The following is a 16,636-nucleotide window of genomic DNA, read 5'->3' as shown; positions in this document are numbered from 1 at the left end:
CTATGAGTCTTAGCATGTGAAGCACAAAAAATTACTGCATTCCTACTATGTGCCATAAAGACCAATAGTCTAGGTTACCTGCTTTTAAGGAGCTCCAGATTGAGAAACAGAGAAATAAAAAAGATTACTGTGTACAATTTGATGATTAAGATTTTAAGACAGTGCTATTCCACAGAACTTTTAATGAGGATGAAAATATTTTACACCCCTGCTGTCCAATGTGGTAGCAACCAGTCATACATATGTGGATAACGAGTTCTTGAAATGTGAACAACACTACTGAGGGAATGAATTTTCAAATTTTACTTAATTTTCATTAGTTTAAACTTAAATAGCCACCTCTAGCTAGTGGCCACTCTACTGAACAGCACATTTACAAAGTAAATAAACACACTGAAGAATAACCAGAAATTATTACTAAAAATGAGTTACGAATAATGACTCTAAGTTAGCCAGATGTACTCAGGAAAGGGACTTATAAAGACCGAGGGACAGCACAGAAAGTTACAGACATGTTAGAGATCATGACAAATTCAAAGAACTATAAGACTTTCCAAAATGGATCAGCTGATAGTATATTAGATGTGAAGGCACAGTAGGGGGTTGAAAGAAATGAAGGGGATGAAGGGCTTTTTCTGTCATACAGAGTGGTTTAGATTTTATTCTGTTGGCATGGGAGGCCACGAAAGAACTCAAACGGAAGCAGAACATAATCAGATATGCATATTAGGAAGACTATCTTTTGAAATCAGACAGACCTAGTTAAAATTAAGTAAGGTCCTAGAGTAATTGTATTATATAATAAATAAAATGATTAAATAGATTAAAGGAATATCCATAAAGTATTCATACATCCATAGACTACTTAAAGGAACCAATCAGATAACTGACCACAAAGAAAAAAATTAAATCCAGGGACGCCTGAGTGGCTCAGTCAGTTAAGTGTGTGACTTTGGCTCAGGTCATGATCTCTTGGTTCATGAATTCGAGCCCTGTGTCAGGCTCTGTGCTGACAGCTCAGAGCCTGGAGCCTGCTTTGGATTCTGTGTCTCCCTCTCTCTCTGTCCCTCCCCTGCTCATACTCAGTTTCTCTCTCAAAAATTAAACATTAAAAACATTAAAAAAAAGAAAACCCATTAAAAACATTTAAAAAAGGAAAAAATACATCCAAATCAAAGGTAGAAACTTTAAAGGCCAAAGTTTCTGCTCATAAATACAATGAACTATAAATAGTATTTATGAGCTTAACAAGAACAATTTTTTAAAGTGTTACACAACATGCCAGTTAAAAATGTACAGGTATCATACTGAAAACACCACATTTTGTGCCCTGGGTACTTTTTCAACTTGGTGTGTTTAAACTTGTGTACCTTGGCTTTGTGATCACATTTTCTTGGCTTGATTCTTGGCAACTGTCATTGTAAGAGGGTTTAGGTAAGATATTCAAGCTACCTTTTTATTTTTATTTTTATTTTTTTTTAATTTTTTTTTCAACGTTTATTTATTTTTGGGACAGAGGGAGACAGAGCATGAACGGGGGAGGGGCAGAGAGAGAGGGAGACACAGAATCGGAAACAGGCTCCAGGCTCCGAGCCATCAGCCCAGAGCCCGACGCGGGGCTCGAACTCACAGACCGCGAGATCGTGACCTGGCTGAAGGCGGACGCTTAACTGACTGCGCCACCCAGGCGCCCCTCAAGCTACCTTTTTAGAAAAAACTTAATAACTGCTTATTGTCCATCACCAAGTCTGCATCTGAATAAAAATAATATTTAATTAATGTTCAACATACTCTGAAAAGAATTCTTCTCATTTGAATTTTGTAAATTTGGGTTTAGATTTTAAAATCTTTCAAATTCCCTTCTGTATTCCCCTGGTAGCCTAAATAGATGCATAAATCATATTTACCACAATTAACCCACCTACTTTCCTTTGTTTTTGATTCTTTTTTATTAATGATTCTTCTTTTCAGCTTATGGTTTCTACTAAATCTATTCATGGGCAGCGTGCACAGGGTAATCATAGTCTTTGAAAAATGGAGTAACAGTTTCACATTACTAAACAACAAAAATAATTTGATTTTCAGTAGTCAGGTTTTCAAAATACTTCAAAGTCATATTATATGCTTTTAATCAATTCAGTGAAAGGTTAATATTTTGAAATATAAGGACTCTATATATTTCAATTATGATTTTGAATACTAGGTACTCATTCCAAACAAAATGTATTTTAAATTTTGTAGCATTTGGTAAATACATTATGTGCTTTTTAAAGAAATGTATTTAATATTTAGAGTACAAAAACGTTTTAAATATAATATACTAATCAAGTTGGGAGATAAACAGGTACAAATCAAATAATTATTTTAAGTATATTAAGAATTCAAAATAGGGATACTCCATAACAGTTTTCATTCAGGCATTTAAAGTACACCAGACTGGCCCTGTGATGACATTACTTCCGTGTAGTATTACTTAGCAAGTGAGTGAATTTGATAATTAAAGACCTAAAAGCAATCCTTATGAAATAATTTCATGGCATTGTCCCTGGAGAAAGCCTTACGTGCAGGTTTGGATTGTTTACTACAATCATACATTTATTGTACAACCACAATACTTGAAAAGACATCAGTGAAGAGGCTGTGGTATTTAGGTGAGCAGGCAGCAGAATCGAATAAAAAGGTGAAAAAAGCATGCTCCATGCCTTCAAAGTACAGAGTATTGTTACTTACTAGTGATGACACAAAGGGTTTGTGCCAAAAATGTGGTGAATAAAGAATCTGGCCAAAATTAACTGTTTGCTTGCTAAATGAATTTCTTCCAATATCATCAGAATTCTTAAATTTTCATAGCAAAGACTTCTTAAATTATACTATTTTTTTTTTACCATTTCTATGCATTATGCTTTAAAATTTAGAAGTTTCTAATTTCCCACAGTAAATACCTTTTATGAAAAACAATTCTAATACACATGGTCATTCATATGAGATACACGAACTAAGTGTTCAATTATTAATGGCTCTGTTTGCCTGATATTTCATTTTACATACCAAATAATGATCCTTTTACTTAAAAAAAAACCTGAAGAGATAAGAAGAATCAAGCAATATTTTTCTTAAAGGAAATTAAAAAGAATGGCTTCAATTAAGTAATCCGACAGTTTGTGTTCAAAGGATTTTTTTAAGAGCTTAATTCTTCTGATGGACAACAACCTACTACAATTAAGACTATCTTCTTAGCAGAGAGTTTGCAAGATAATAAACATTTATTAAGTAGTGTTTGCAAAGTATTCCTGCCTTAACGTATGTGTTGACTCATCCCTCTATATTCTTAAGTAGTTTTATAATCTTCAGAAAAATGAAAACCTATTTTTAAAACACTATAAAATGCTCTTTTAGAAAAAGGTATACATTTTACCTGACATATAAATTGCTTTCCAAGAAGAATTTGGTAGCATGTATGGACAATGATAGTCCTACTCTGAAAAGGTTTGTGAGATTTTTAGGCTAAGAACTTTTCAAGTGAGATTTTCCAGTCATAATACGTTTTCCATACCATAAATAGTGACTGAAAATAAACACGGGTTTTTCTGAGAGGTAATTTTACATTTTGCCACATATTTGTCATAACATTCCACCTTAAAATAATATTTCTGACTTCTTACTTTAACTGACCCATTAATAGTCTTCCTCCCCAATTTCATGCTTCAGTGTGATCACTAACAAAACAGTCTACATTTCTTAGCTGGGAGGTAATAGCATTTCTGAATGACCTGAAATCCTTTGGAATTATACTCTACCTGATTTTCAAGGGTGTTTAATCCATTTGTATGCTCCAAATTTTCCATTAGAATTTGCATCAGGTCATGTAATATCAGTTTCTACTATGTCACCTGATGTAGCAATAACTTTATATAATGTGACACTGTGTAATGCACAGTTTAAAAAGAAAACAACCTTTTTCTTCTACAAGAGTTGGATCTATCAAATGTTGTATCTGTCCTACACCACTGATTTACTTAATGAATGTAACTGCTGAATCAAAAAATATCTAGCTAGTTTTATATATCTCAGGAACTGTTACCTACTAATAATATTCCTAATTAGCCAAACCATTTTATACCATGAATATATTTTTCTTATATAAAATTGCATAGAAACAAACACATCAAAACAATAAGAAATAAATTACTAAAATTTCATTTTTCTCCTCTCCTACTTTTGGAAATTGTCAGGTTGGAATGAAAGAAAGCAATATCATTACTGAATTTTATTTTATGGTCACTTAAGCATTAAATCATGGGGAGGTAACATTACTCCTGGCTAGAATTTGGTAGGCAAAGGATAGTGAATTCCTTCTTTAAGGCCAGAATTTTGTATTATCTTCTAGATTAGTAGTATGCATAGAATGGTTCATCGACTAAATCTGAACCACAGTCTGTTTTTGTACATAAAAGTTTTTTGGAACACAGCCACACTATTCTTTTTCATATAGTCTTTGGATGCTTTCAAACTACAAAGGCACAAATCAGTAGTTGCCACAAAGTATATATGCCTTACGACTCAATGCCCCCCAAATTTCCTCCCTGGCCCTTTACAGAAAATTTTTGCCAACCTCTGGTCTAGATCATTTAGGAAATGTGAACTGTTAGTTACATGATATTAAAACAGACATTATCATAAGAATTCTTTGCAAGGTGCCATAATTTAAAAAAGTAAATAGGTTGAAATACTAAGAGAAATGAGTTTCCTTGTAAGTTCCAAGAAACAGAGTCATATCTTGTAGCAAAAGGAGTTTTCATTTCTCATTTAGTACAATGTCCCATAACTTCATATAAGGAAAACAAGCATTTGGAAAGAGCAATCCACCTGCTTCTGAGGACAGTTAGTAAGACACCTGGGCTAGGGGGAACTTGCCCTGAGTAATGAGGCATTTGTACTTCTAGTCCGAAGAAGCAAGTCTTTAAAACAATATTAAAGAAGAGTGAGTTTCACTCTAAGACTCAAAGAGTGTATCTAGCACACACTGTAATTCCCAGAGATAATTCCTCCATTCAAAAAACCTGTAAGAGAATCTGGAACTAACAAATTTCATATGCTATAGCATCATCTTTACACTCTATTCCCTAACCACACTGGGAGGGAAATTTCCAAACTCCTCTCTGTCAAAAGACCATTTCTGAAGAGAGTTATAGACATGATGTTGGACTAGGGGACTGATGGGCCCGTCAGTTGAGGGTAGTAATTAAGTTTGTTAAGAGAGGCCTACAGTGAGGATTACAGACATAACCACCGATGGACATTGGTGAATAGACCCTATGGAAGGGACCTTTACCAGCAGAAGTCTGGTGAAGGAGTAGATACCAGCATCTAGAACTGTGCATGATTTGATGTGAAAATGGAATTTTTTCTTGGTGTCTTCTAATGATGTTTAAATGGTATTATTTAATTTTTCCTTTTGAGGAAGAAGTGCCCTATATAAATGTATTTGCTCTTTTGGAAGACACACTCAGAATCAGTTACTGAAGATCTCCAAACACTGGCTAACTGGAACTCAGTTACAAAAGCCACTTCTAGCTGATCCTGGCCAACTAGAAGTAGGGTGATTGTGATCAATTTCACTATCTGCTATCTCTTAAACAAACAAAAAAACCTCACAAGAATGTCAGCCAAATCCTCATCTTCTATCCATCCCAACCCATATCAACCTGAGGACAATCCCTTGCTTTTACCTTTCCTTACTCCAATCCCTTGTTGAAGGTTTTGCCAACTTGCCTGACTCTTCTGTCCACTCAGGAAATGCGCTGTACTTGATTTCTGCTTCAGTCTGCTCAGAATCCCCTGGAAACACAGATTCCGTTGCCTGAACACTCACCTTCATATCCATGACAATCTAAAGAGGATCTTTGAATTCTGGGTTTTATATCCTCAAAGGGTCTTGGCTTTGTCTGTTAGTATTATACCTGTACTTACCCTCTGTCTTTTCAGCATTTACTAATCACTAAGGTTCTGGCACGATATTCTGCTATTAACATTAGGGTAATGAAAATGCATGGAAAATCCCTTCTTCCTCAGATGATAACCAATCTATCCTGAATAAGGCTTCAAAATAAACTGAAGGTCTTGGAATAATTTTAGAAATTGGAAATATGATTGATGTCTGTCTCCTTTCTTAGCTTGTATTGCACTTAAACTTTATATATACTTTGCCTTATATTACTTCATTCTTTTTTGTTTGTTTTGTTTTTATCCCTATATTGTGCTTTTGAGTGCTTTCATCACTTGCCATAGCAAATATCTTGGCAAATACAATAACTGGTCTTGACTTACTGTTGCCCGCTTGTTGTATCTTTCCCACTCATCAGGTTCCTTTCCATTCCCTGAGGCTCTTTAACTTAATTAGGATTTAGTTATCTCTGTTAGAAATTTCCACTGATTCCAGAAATAATAATCAGGCAGGAGGTACTAATACTACTGAGGTTCGGAGCAGGAAGTGTCAGCAAATACTTGAATATCACCTGTGACTATTAGTGATCTGAAACACCCTTGGGGTTCTGCCTCCATGGCTCACTCTTTCCTTTGGGGCAATTTTAGTTTGGGTCTGATTACAAGATATAGAATCCATTGTCAATAATATAATTTGCTTAAATGATTAATCAGTTGTTCAAATGGAAATAAGAACTGAAATGCTTATATAGTTGCAGAAATTTTTACCGAGTACACACAGCAAGTTTTCCTTGTGGAATTAACAGGACCTGTAGGAAAATTCAGTCATTAAACTTGATTTTGTGTCTGGGACCTTTCAGGACAATAGAGAGTCTCAATCTAGATTTGAAGTTAACAAGGGACAAAGTTTATGAATTAAATTCTCTTTGTGTTCTACTATTTCCATTCTGTTACTTTAATATGGACACAGAGTGAGATATGCAACAAAAGCACTGTATACATTGATACAGTCCAGACACCAATCTCTATCTGTACTTTTATCAAATTTAATAGACATGCTTAAAAAGAGTCTATCAGGTATCCTACCAAAGGTATGCAAGGCACTGCATTAAAAAAAATGAAGAATCTATTCAGGTGTATTTTCAAGTGCACTCTATATACATAATATAAAGCTGAAGAAGCTCTCAAAAAATTCATTTGTTTCTGCAGAAGCATCTGGAATTTTAAATCTTCTGACTGTAGCTTTGGGGAATAGCAGCTCTCAGGGACAACCTAATCAGACCTTTCACCTTAAATGCATAAGATAATTTGACCTCTGGAATCAGAGCCTTGAAGCCTGTACTAGTTTGTTTGCGTGAACTTCCCAGAGACAAAGTTTCTTCTTTTTCAAATGTGTTCGATCATGAAAGCATACCCATCCCCTCCACCCTTTCTAAGGCCCATATACACCATATTTATACTTTTTAACAAAATGACAGAAGGGCAGAATAAAGTGGTGTCAAACCACCAATAAATAACATCATGGACCAGACCACCCTAAGCACTTCAGTGATTTCCTGGAGTTAGACATGAAGGAGAATAACAAGGCTGAAGGAACAAGGTAGCATTTATTTCTTTTCTTCCTGGGAAGACAATGAAAAACTCTAGAGTTGTTCCCCGGTGACAGACACTACAATGCAGTGTCTACAGAACACATCTGGTGATGCTTTTTGGACCAAGTGGGCTTCTACACATCTGTAGCACTCAATGGGACCTATTTTTCCAAATATCACATTTAGTGCAGTAAAAATAGCATGAGTAGAGCATACCCAACGGTGCTTGTGAGATCTCCAGGCAGTCTTGAATTAACTTACTCCCTGACTTCCTGAGGTACTACAAGGAAATCACTTAGGTACAAAGGAGACTTGGGCCATAATTGTTATTTTTACGGATTATTGAGTTGGGGTAATATTAAATTCCTAGTAGCACTGATGAAAATGATTATTTTTAACAAGGATACAATTTTAATTTAAATTATTTTAAAATTTTAATAAAATTGAAATGACCTCTTAAAAACTATATATTTGGGGCACATACATGGCTCAGTGGGTTGAGCGTTGACTCTTGATTTTGGCTTCGGTCATGATCCCAGAGTTATGAGATCAAGTCCCGTGTCAGGCTCCACACTGAGTATGAAGCCTGCTTAACATTCTCTCTCTCTCCCTCTGCCCCTCTCCCCCCCTAGCTCTTGCTCGCTCACTTGCTCTCTCTCTAATAAAAATAAATAAAGAAGTAAAAAAAATACAATATATATGCAGTATGTCTACTGTTTACCATCCAGTAAGATATTTATAAATAGATATTGAAATGAGAAAATGCATTTGAAACCATCTTTTAAATTAAAAACAATTTTAAACTATAAGATACTTTTAGTCACCTTTGAAAAGTAATACTAGATTTCTCATCATAATATGGCTTAGCCTACTGTATACTTACTTGTACATTTAATGTATTTGATGAGCTCAATATATGACCTAATCGGTAAAGCTATTATGATATCATGTGGATGCTTAAAATGGATTCCAGGGGAGAAGAAGGCTCTATATTGCATCAGCCATACTCCTGGCAGGAAGTTGGTGACATTGCCCAACAGTGTAATTAAGAAAAGTTTAAGGGGTGCCTGGGTGGCTCAGTTGGTTGAGCCTCTGATTCTGGATTTCCACTCAGGTCGTAATCTCACAGTTCATGGCTTTGAGTCCCACATCAGGGGATAGATACTCTCTCTCTCTTTCTCTCTCAATCTCCCACTCTCTCTGTCCTTTCCCCAACCATGCTGTCTCTGTCTCAAAATAAATAAATAAACTTAAAAAAAAGTTCACAGATGTGATGGACAAGTTTAACTGAAACTAGCAATAGAAGGTAAAGTACTCTCAAGCTATAGTGGGGAGTTGCTGCCACTCCTAGCCTGAAGGGCAAGGATACTAGACCCCAGGGAGAGAAGCACAGAGAGCTTTGGGAGAGGAATGTATCTACAGTTGTTCCTTCAATAACATGGCTCATCCCCTTTAGCCTACTTATATGTGGATTTCTTTTCAACAAATATATTGGTAAAAATTTTGGTGGCGTGCAATAATTTGAAAAAAGTCACAAATGGACTACATAGCCTAGAAATACGCAAAAAAATTAAGGAAAAGTTAGACATTGTAAGAATACAGTATATAATCCATATAACATAAAGTATGTTTAATTGATGTTTATGTTATCATTAAGGCTTCCAATCAACAGTTGGGTATAACTAGTTAAGTTTTAGAGGAGTCTAAAGTTACACATGGATTTTTTTACTGCACAGAGCGTTTGATGTCCCTAATCCCCACATTGTTCAAGGATGAACCATACTGCCATGTTTTGGAGGGTTCAAGCTGCTACCACTGCCTTGGGAATAAAATCCCTACCTTCCTCAACTTTCACCCTGCAATCTTTTGCTTATTATTTACTATCAGTTGAACACAATCTTAGGCCAGAGAGCAGGAGTTCCCATTAACAAAATTCATAAATGTTAGCTCCTTGAGGCACAGAGCAGGGTGGATCTGGCAGGGTAAATAAAGAATATAAAAATATAAATTCTGAACTAAATTCAGAATTAGATAAATTTCTGAAATGACTTTTCTATGCTAAATATGAAAGTGTGCATTAAAAATAAATTTAGTAGTGCCTGGGTGGCTCAGTAGGTTAGGTATCAGAGTCTTGATTTTGGCTCAGGTCATGATTTCACAGTTCATGGGTTTCAGCCCTGCGTTGGGCTCTATGCTGATAGTGCAGAGCCTGCTTGGGATTCTCTGTTTTCTTTGCTCTCTGCCCCACCCCTGCTTGTGTTCTCATTCTCTCTCTCTCTCTCTCTCTCTCTCTCTCTCTCTCTCTCTCTCAAAATAGATAAAATTAAAAAAGATAAATATATTTAATTACTATAGATGGTGTTCATTCATTCACTTATTCAGCAAAACTTTTGTGAAAACCTACCATGTGTTCTGTTCTGTGCAAGGCACTGAATAAAATACAGTAAAATCTTGGATTGCGAGTAACTTTTTGTGAGTTTTCCACAAGACAAGAAAACATTTCTAATAAATTTTAACTTGATAAATGAGCAATGTCTTCCAATACAAGTAGTATGTGTTGCCAAATGTTACATGATCACAACTGAGTCAATGGTTCTTAAAATTCACTTTGATACACAAGTGCTTTGGATTACAAGCATGTTTCTGGAATGAATTATGCTCACAAACCAAGGTTTTACTGTAATTTGATATAATACCTTTCTTCAAGAATCTTATCATTTCTTCTGAAATATGGGTGAGAAAAGCCAACTATTACAACCCCATCCTATAAAAGAGAAAGTCAACCAGATAGGAGAAGAAGGAACTTAGAGGAAGCTTCAGGAAAAAAACAAAACAGGAGCCAGTGTTAAGGAAGGATAAGAATTAGACAAGTGGACAGTGAGTGAGTGAGAGAAGTGACAGTACAGGAAGAGCAAGTATCACATACAAAGATACATCAGCTCAAAAATCTAGATTCAGAAAACTGGAACTTTTTCAATTTTCCTGGAAGAAGGGAAAAACCTAGGGCCAACGAGGCTGGCCTAGACCATTGAGGTACTCTATTTGATATGTTAGTAGTTGTGCTTTATCCTAAAATGGATGAGGAGCCTAGGAAGAATTTTAAGCAAGAGAACAGCCTACAGAGATTTGCATCTGAAAAATATAATTATAGCAGTTATATGGGAGAAATATGGGAAGAGTGTGAAACTGGAGAGCAATTAAGAAAGTACCTCAAAATTCAGATGAAAAGTGCCAAGGGCTTTGTATTAGTCAAAGTTCTCCAGATCTCCAGAGAAACAGAACCAATAGGATATAATCTACAGTAGACAAGTTGAAGATCCAAGAGAGCCAATGGTATAATTCTAGTCCAAAGGACAGTATGCTTGAAACCCAGGAAGAGCCAATGTTTCAGTTTGAGTCCAAAGGGAAGAAAAACCCAGTGTCAGTTTGAAGGCAGCCAGGCAGGAAGAATTCCCTCTTACTCTTGAGAGGATTGGTTCTAATTAGGCTTCCAGTTGATTAGATGGAGCCCATCAAATTTATGGAGAGAAATCTGTTTCATTCAGTCTGCTGATTCAATTGTTTATTTCTTCCCCAAAACCCTCACAAACACACCCAGAGAAACTGGCCAAATGTCTGGGCACCCCTTGGACTAGTCAAACTGACATGCAAAATTAATCATCCAAGGCTTCAAATCACGAACAATAATGCAAATGCTATAAAAATATATGTAAAATAAACTGGAAATCAAATGGCTCTCAGAGATGATCACCAAGCCTGATTTCCAGGAACCTGTCTCGTACACTGTTGTAAAATGTTATGTCACTGACCACTAGAAGATACACTTGAGGAGGAGTAAATATAGGGGAGATTAGGTTTGGAAAGGTTGGGCCAGTGCCAGCATTCAGGAGGAAGGTTTGTTGTAAAATAAAGATTAGCTTTATGTGGTCATTATAAACATTCAGAGGGATGGCATTTATATAAGCAATTACTACTATAGTCAAATTACAACCACTCAATATGGGCCTCTTTCATATGATCATATATAAGAGAATTTGATCTGCCATTTTCATAGAAAAAGAATAATTATGATCAATGGTCCATGTACATTTTACATGTAGATTTATTATGTCTTCAACAGATTAATATGTGAGTATTGTAGAATTTTAATTCAATATTTTTGTTAGATGTTATACTTTTACAATTTTCTATATCTTTTCATACCGGTGTTTGAAACAATAATAATAACATTGTTTATTTAAAAAAAATCAATTCAGGTAAATAACTACTCAATAAAGTATTACGAAAAAAAAATCCCTTAATTAAACTACCTTTTGTTTCCAACCATTTGTGTAGATAACACTTCCATAACCCTGGACCTTGCTATATATAAAATTACTGTATTTTTAACATATAAAATTATATTTTTATTAATCACAAACAATAATTACCTAGTTAATTTGTCCTGTGTAGACCTCTATGAAAGTATATGCTATGTGATTACACCCCAAAATGAATACGTTCAATACCATTTGCAAAAAATACGTTTGTGGTATTATTTGCAAGGGCAAATAAGTTGATATCAGTTGCTTATTCAATACTTAAATTCAAATCATATTATAACCCAAAGCCGCTACCACCACCTCCAATTCCTCCTTGTTTTTCACCTTCCACTCAAATTCTTCCCCACTGTGGAGCTTGCTCTGGTTCCTACAGAATTTGCCAAATACTCTTGTTTCCAAGTTCTCTAGAAAATACTCCATACTAAAAATATATCATCTTCATTTATTGTTTCTTGTTTGTGTTTTAATTTGAACTCTGAAGGCAGATAGTAATCTCTTTGAGGTCAGGGGCTCATCTCTTACTTTAGGGTTCATTGCACTTTGTAAGCAATGTAAGTAATATTTTTTTGTGTTCTTTATATTGGTACATTTACTTATCCTGAGCCCTACACAGGAAAGAATATAAGAAGCAAAATAATATTCTATATAAGTTATTGCCAGATAATTTAAAATTGAGCAGAAAATTAAACTTATTGGACATATGAGTTTTATATAAAAGAGAAAATAAATAATCTTAGTCAACGGCTTAGATCTTAGATCTATGATCTAACCTCAAAGAGATATGTTTTTAATTTTAATTCCCTTCATGATTTTTAACTTCGGATTATGATTCAATTTATGGCATAACTCTAATACATCTATGTAGAAATCACTTAAAAAAGAAGTTATGTAAAGTTAACTTCTTTATTACAGAAAAATTAAAAATATTTATTTTCAGCACAAAAATAATAAACTAACTGCATCAAATTTGTTCCTATTTTAAAAACCTATTTGAATGGACTTATGTATAATTAATACACAAGTTTTTATTCTTTTATTTCCTTTGTAGCTATTGTAGCATATTTCTGTGCTTATATATTTCCATAATACTCATTTCTAAAGATAAGGCATCCATGTTCTCCTAAATTTATTACAAAGTGAAATTCTATAAATTGAATTTCACTTTTTGGTTTTCTTCAATAGTAAAAATAAAACAAAAAGCTGAAAGAACTCACATTTAGGAATTAATCCAGGTCCAGTAAACAAAGGTAACTATTTCCCAGTGTGTAAACGTCTTCAGTTCTACCAGCACTGACACTTTGCTTCCACAGTTATAAATGTCAATCAATGGTCTAAATCTCACTGTGGGATATACCTAAATTCCATTAAAATTTTTAGAAAACAAACTCATTTCTCGTTTTGTTGACATTTTAAAGCATAATTTCATTTTAAATTAGCTAAGTATTTATCCTTAATTCTTTCTAAAATATTGTAGGATTTTGTTCCAGATGAAATTTTAGGGTAGAGAAAAACATTTTTTCATACTCAGAGTATCTTATTGTTGTTGTACTTTATAGAAACATTATTTTCAAATAGGATACATGATGCAGAGAAAAATTTAAATGCAAATATTGAGGTAGTATATTAGGTATGCTACCTATTCTCACTAATCTTCGTTTGTTATTAATTCTTAATCTCTCTTTTGCCATTTTATCAAAGTTCAACAAAAAAAAGCTCACCTTCACAGGAAAGACCCCATTTATCCTTCCAATGTTTCTTGTTTTCTTTTCCTTCCTTACCTAGAAGAATGGTAGAGAAAAAAATTCATATCACAGTGTGATGCTGCTGGTGTGTATAAAAAACCCTTGACAGCCATTTTCCCATCAGCAGTTTCCCTGCTGGCCAGCCTCTAAGTCTCTCCCACTCCCCTTCTCCTCAGGTAGCTGGCTGCTAGATGTTTACTGATTAATTTGCATTAAATGTTCTCCTAGCAACCAACACTAGGATAGGATTAGATACTTTTGTAAAAGACTGTTTTCTGTTAAAGAAGCTTAGACTTTCTAAAATTCCATAAACAGAAACTAATAGTCTTTAAGCAAAGCTAAATGTGATTCCTTCACATGTTTAAAAGAAATTTCAGCCAATTTCATTTTATTGTTATTTTTACTTGGGAGAATTAGTCATTTTTTCCATTTAAAAAATTAGCATTTGTAACACCCTTACTCATAAGGCAGTTAAACTTGACAGTGAGAAAACACATAATATGTCCTTTAAAAAAATCCATAAAGAATTCATGTCATCTTGCAATTGTCAATGCTAGAACTAGAAAACAAATAGGCCTGGCTTAATTTTTTTGACGTAAAACTAATATATATCATTATATAAGTTTCAGGTACAAAACATTATAATCTAACATCTGCATATATTACAAAGTGATTGCCACCAAAAGTCTAGTTACAATCCATCACAATACAATTAACACTCTTAACCCATTCCACCCAACCCTCATTTGCTTTCTCTCCAGGAAGCATCGATCTGTTCTTTGTATTTATTAATTTGTTTTGGTATTGTTTTGTTTTGTTCATTTTTGTTTTTTAAGATTCCATGTGAGTGAAATCATATGGTGTTTGTCTTTCTCTGACTTATTTCACTTAGCATAGTACCCACATTGTGCATCCCTGTTATTGCAAATGGCAAGATTTTGTTCTTTATGGATGAGTAATATTCGTGTGTGTGTGTGTATGTTGTGTTGTGTATAAAACATTTTATTTATCTATTCATCCACTGATGGACGTTTAGGTTGTTAATCTTGGCTAATGTAAATAATGCTGCAATTAACATGGATGCATATATATTTTCAAAGTAGTGTTTTCATATTCTTCAGGTAAGTATCTAGAAGTGCAACAGGTGGATCATATGGTAGACCTAGCCTTATTTTTTAAGAACTCTCCATACTATTTTCCAAAATGGCTGCAACAATTCGCATTCTTACCAACAGGGAACAACAGTTCTGCTTTTTTGATATCCTAATACTTGTTATTTCTTGTCTTTTAAGTAATAGCCATTCTAATAAGTATGAGGTGATATTTTATTGTGGTTTTTATTTGCATTCCTCTAATGTTTGGTGATATTCAACATTTTTTCATGTTCCTGTTGGCCATCTGTATGTCTTCTTTGGAAACATGCCTATTCAGACCCTCTGCCCATGTTTTAATTGAGTTGCTTTTTTTTATTGTTGAGTTGTATGTATTCTTTACATATTTTGGATATTAACCACTTATTGGCTACATGATGTATGAATGTCTTCTCCCATGGGTGTATTGCCTTTTTGTTTTGATGATGGATTTCTTCTCTGCACAGAAGTTTTTAAGTTTGATGTAATTCCATCTGTTCATTTTGCTTTTGTTTCGATTGCCTTTGGTATCAGATTCACAAACACATCACTAGACCAAACTTAAAGGATTGTCCTTTCTCCATTCTATGTTCTTGGGTCCTTTGTAGTAATTAATTGTCCATGTATGTGTGGGTTATTTCTGGGCTCTCAATTATGTTCTATTGATCTGAGTGTCTGTTTTTATGACAACTGCCATACTATTTTGAATAGAATAGCTTTATGGTATAGTTTGAAATCAGGGAGAGTGGTACCACCAGCTTTGTTCTTCTTTCTCAAGATTGCTTTAGCTATATGGTGGTTTTGGGTTTTTGGTTTTGTTTTTGTTTTTTTTTGAGATTCCATAAAAATTTTAGAATTATTTATTCTGGTTCTGTGAAAAATTCCATTAGAATTTTGATAAAGATTGCATTGAATCTATAGACTGTTTTGCATAATATGGACATTTTAACAATACTAACTCTTTCAATCCATGAACAAGAAATATTTTTCCATTTATGAAAAATAAATAATATTTATTTCCTTCATCAGTATTATAGCTTTCACTGTACAGGTCTTTCATTTCTTGATTAAATTTATTCCAAGGTATTTTATTCTTCTGATACAATTGTAAATGGGATTGCTTTTTAAATTCTTATTTCCAATAGTTTGCTACTAGTGTATAGAAACACCACAGAATTCTGTATATGGATTTTGTCTACTGCAACCTTACTAAATTCTTTTATTAGTTCTAACAATTTTCTGGTAGACTTTAGAATTTTTTATAGAGAGTATCATCTGCAATTGGTGACAGTTTTACTTCTTCCATTCTGATTTGGATGCCTTTTTTTTCTTATTTACTTATCTTATTGCAGTAGCTAGGACTTCTACTACAATGTTGAATAAAAGTGATGAGAGTGAGCATCTTTATCTTGTTGCTGATCTTAGGGGGAAAGTTTTTAGCTTTTTAATAGAGAATGTTAGCTTTAAGTTAGTCATATATGGCCTGTATGATGTTGAGGTATATTCCCTCTATAACCATTTGAGAGGTTTTTTTTTTTTTTTTTATCATAAATGTATGTTGAATTTTGTCAAAGTTTTTTCATCTTTGGAGATGATCATATGATATTATTCTTCATTTTGTCAGCATGGTATATCACATTGATTGATTTGTGAATATTGAACCATTCTTGTATCCATGGAATAAATTCAACTTGACCATGGTATATGATCCCTCTAATGTATTGTTGAATTTGGTTTGCTAATATTTTGTTGAGGATTTTTGTATCTGTGTTCATCAGTGATACTGGCCTGTAATTTATTTTTATGGTGTCTCTGGTTTTGATTTTAGGTATCAGGGTTATTCTGGCCTTGTAAAATGAATTTGGAAGCATACCTCTCCTTCGATTTTTTGGTAGAGTTTGAGAAAG

At 34.0% G+C, this 16,636-nt stretch overlaps 1 long non-coding RNA gene across 1 annotated transcript in view; it reads right to left on the bottom strand.

Moving 5' to 3' along the window:
* LOC121029811 (uncharacterized) overlaps nt 1-13,650 on the bottom strand; it is a 281,837-nt gene extending 268,187 nt beyond the window's left edge. Inside the window, exon 1 of the long non-coding RNA XR_005789918.1 lies at nt 13,576-13,650. This is a non-coding gene — a long non-coding RNA (uncharacterized LOC121029811). The remainder of the gene's footprint in view (nt 1-13,575) is intronic.
* Nucleotides 13,651-16,636: the final 2,986 nt, after the last annotated feature.

Source organism: Herpailurus yagouaroundi, unplaced genomic scaffold (assembly GCF_014898765.1).
Source record: "Herpailurus yagouaroundi ecotype Mexico unplaced genomic scaffold, PumYag 139, whole genome shotgun sequence".
NCBI classification, from domain to species: domain Eukaryota; kingdom Metazoa; phylum Chordata; class Mammalia; order Carnivora; family Felidae; genus Herpailurus; species Herpailurus yagouaroundi.
This window is presented reverse-complemented; position numbering and strand designations above follow the sequence as displayed.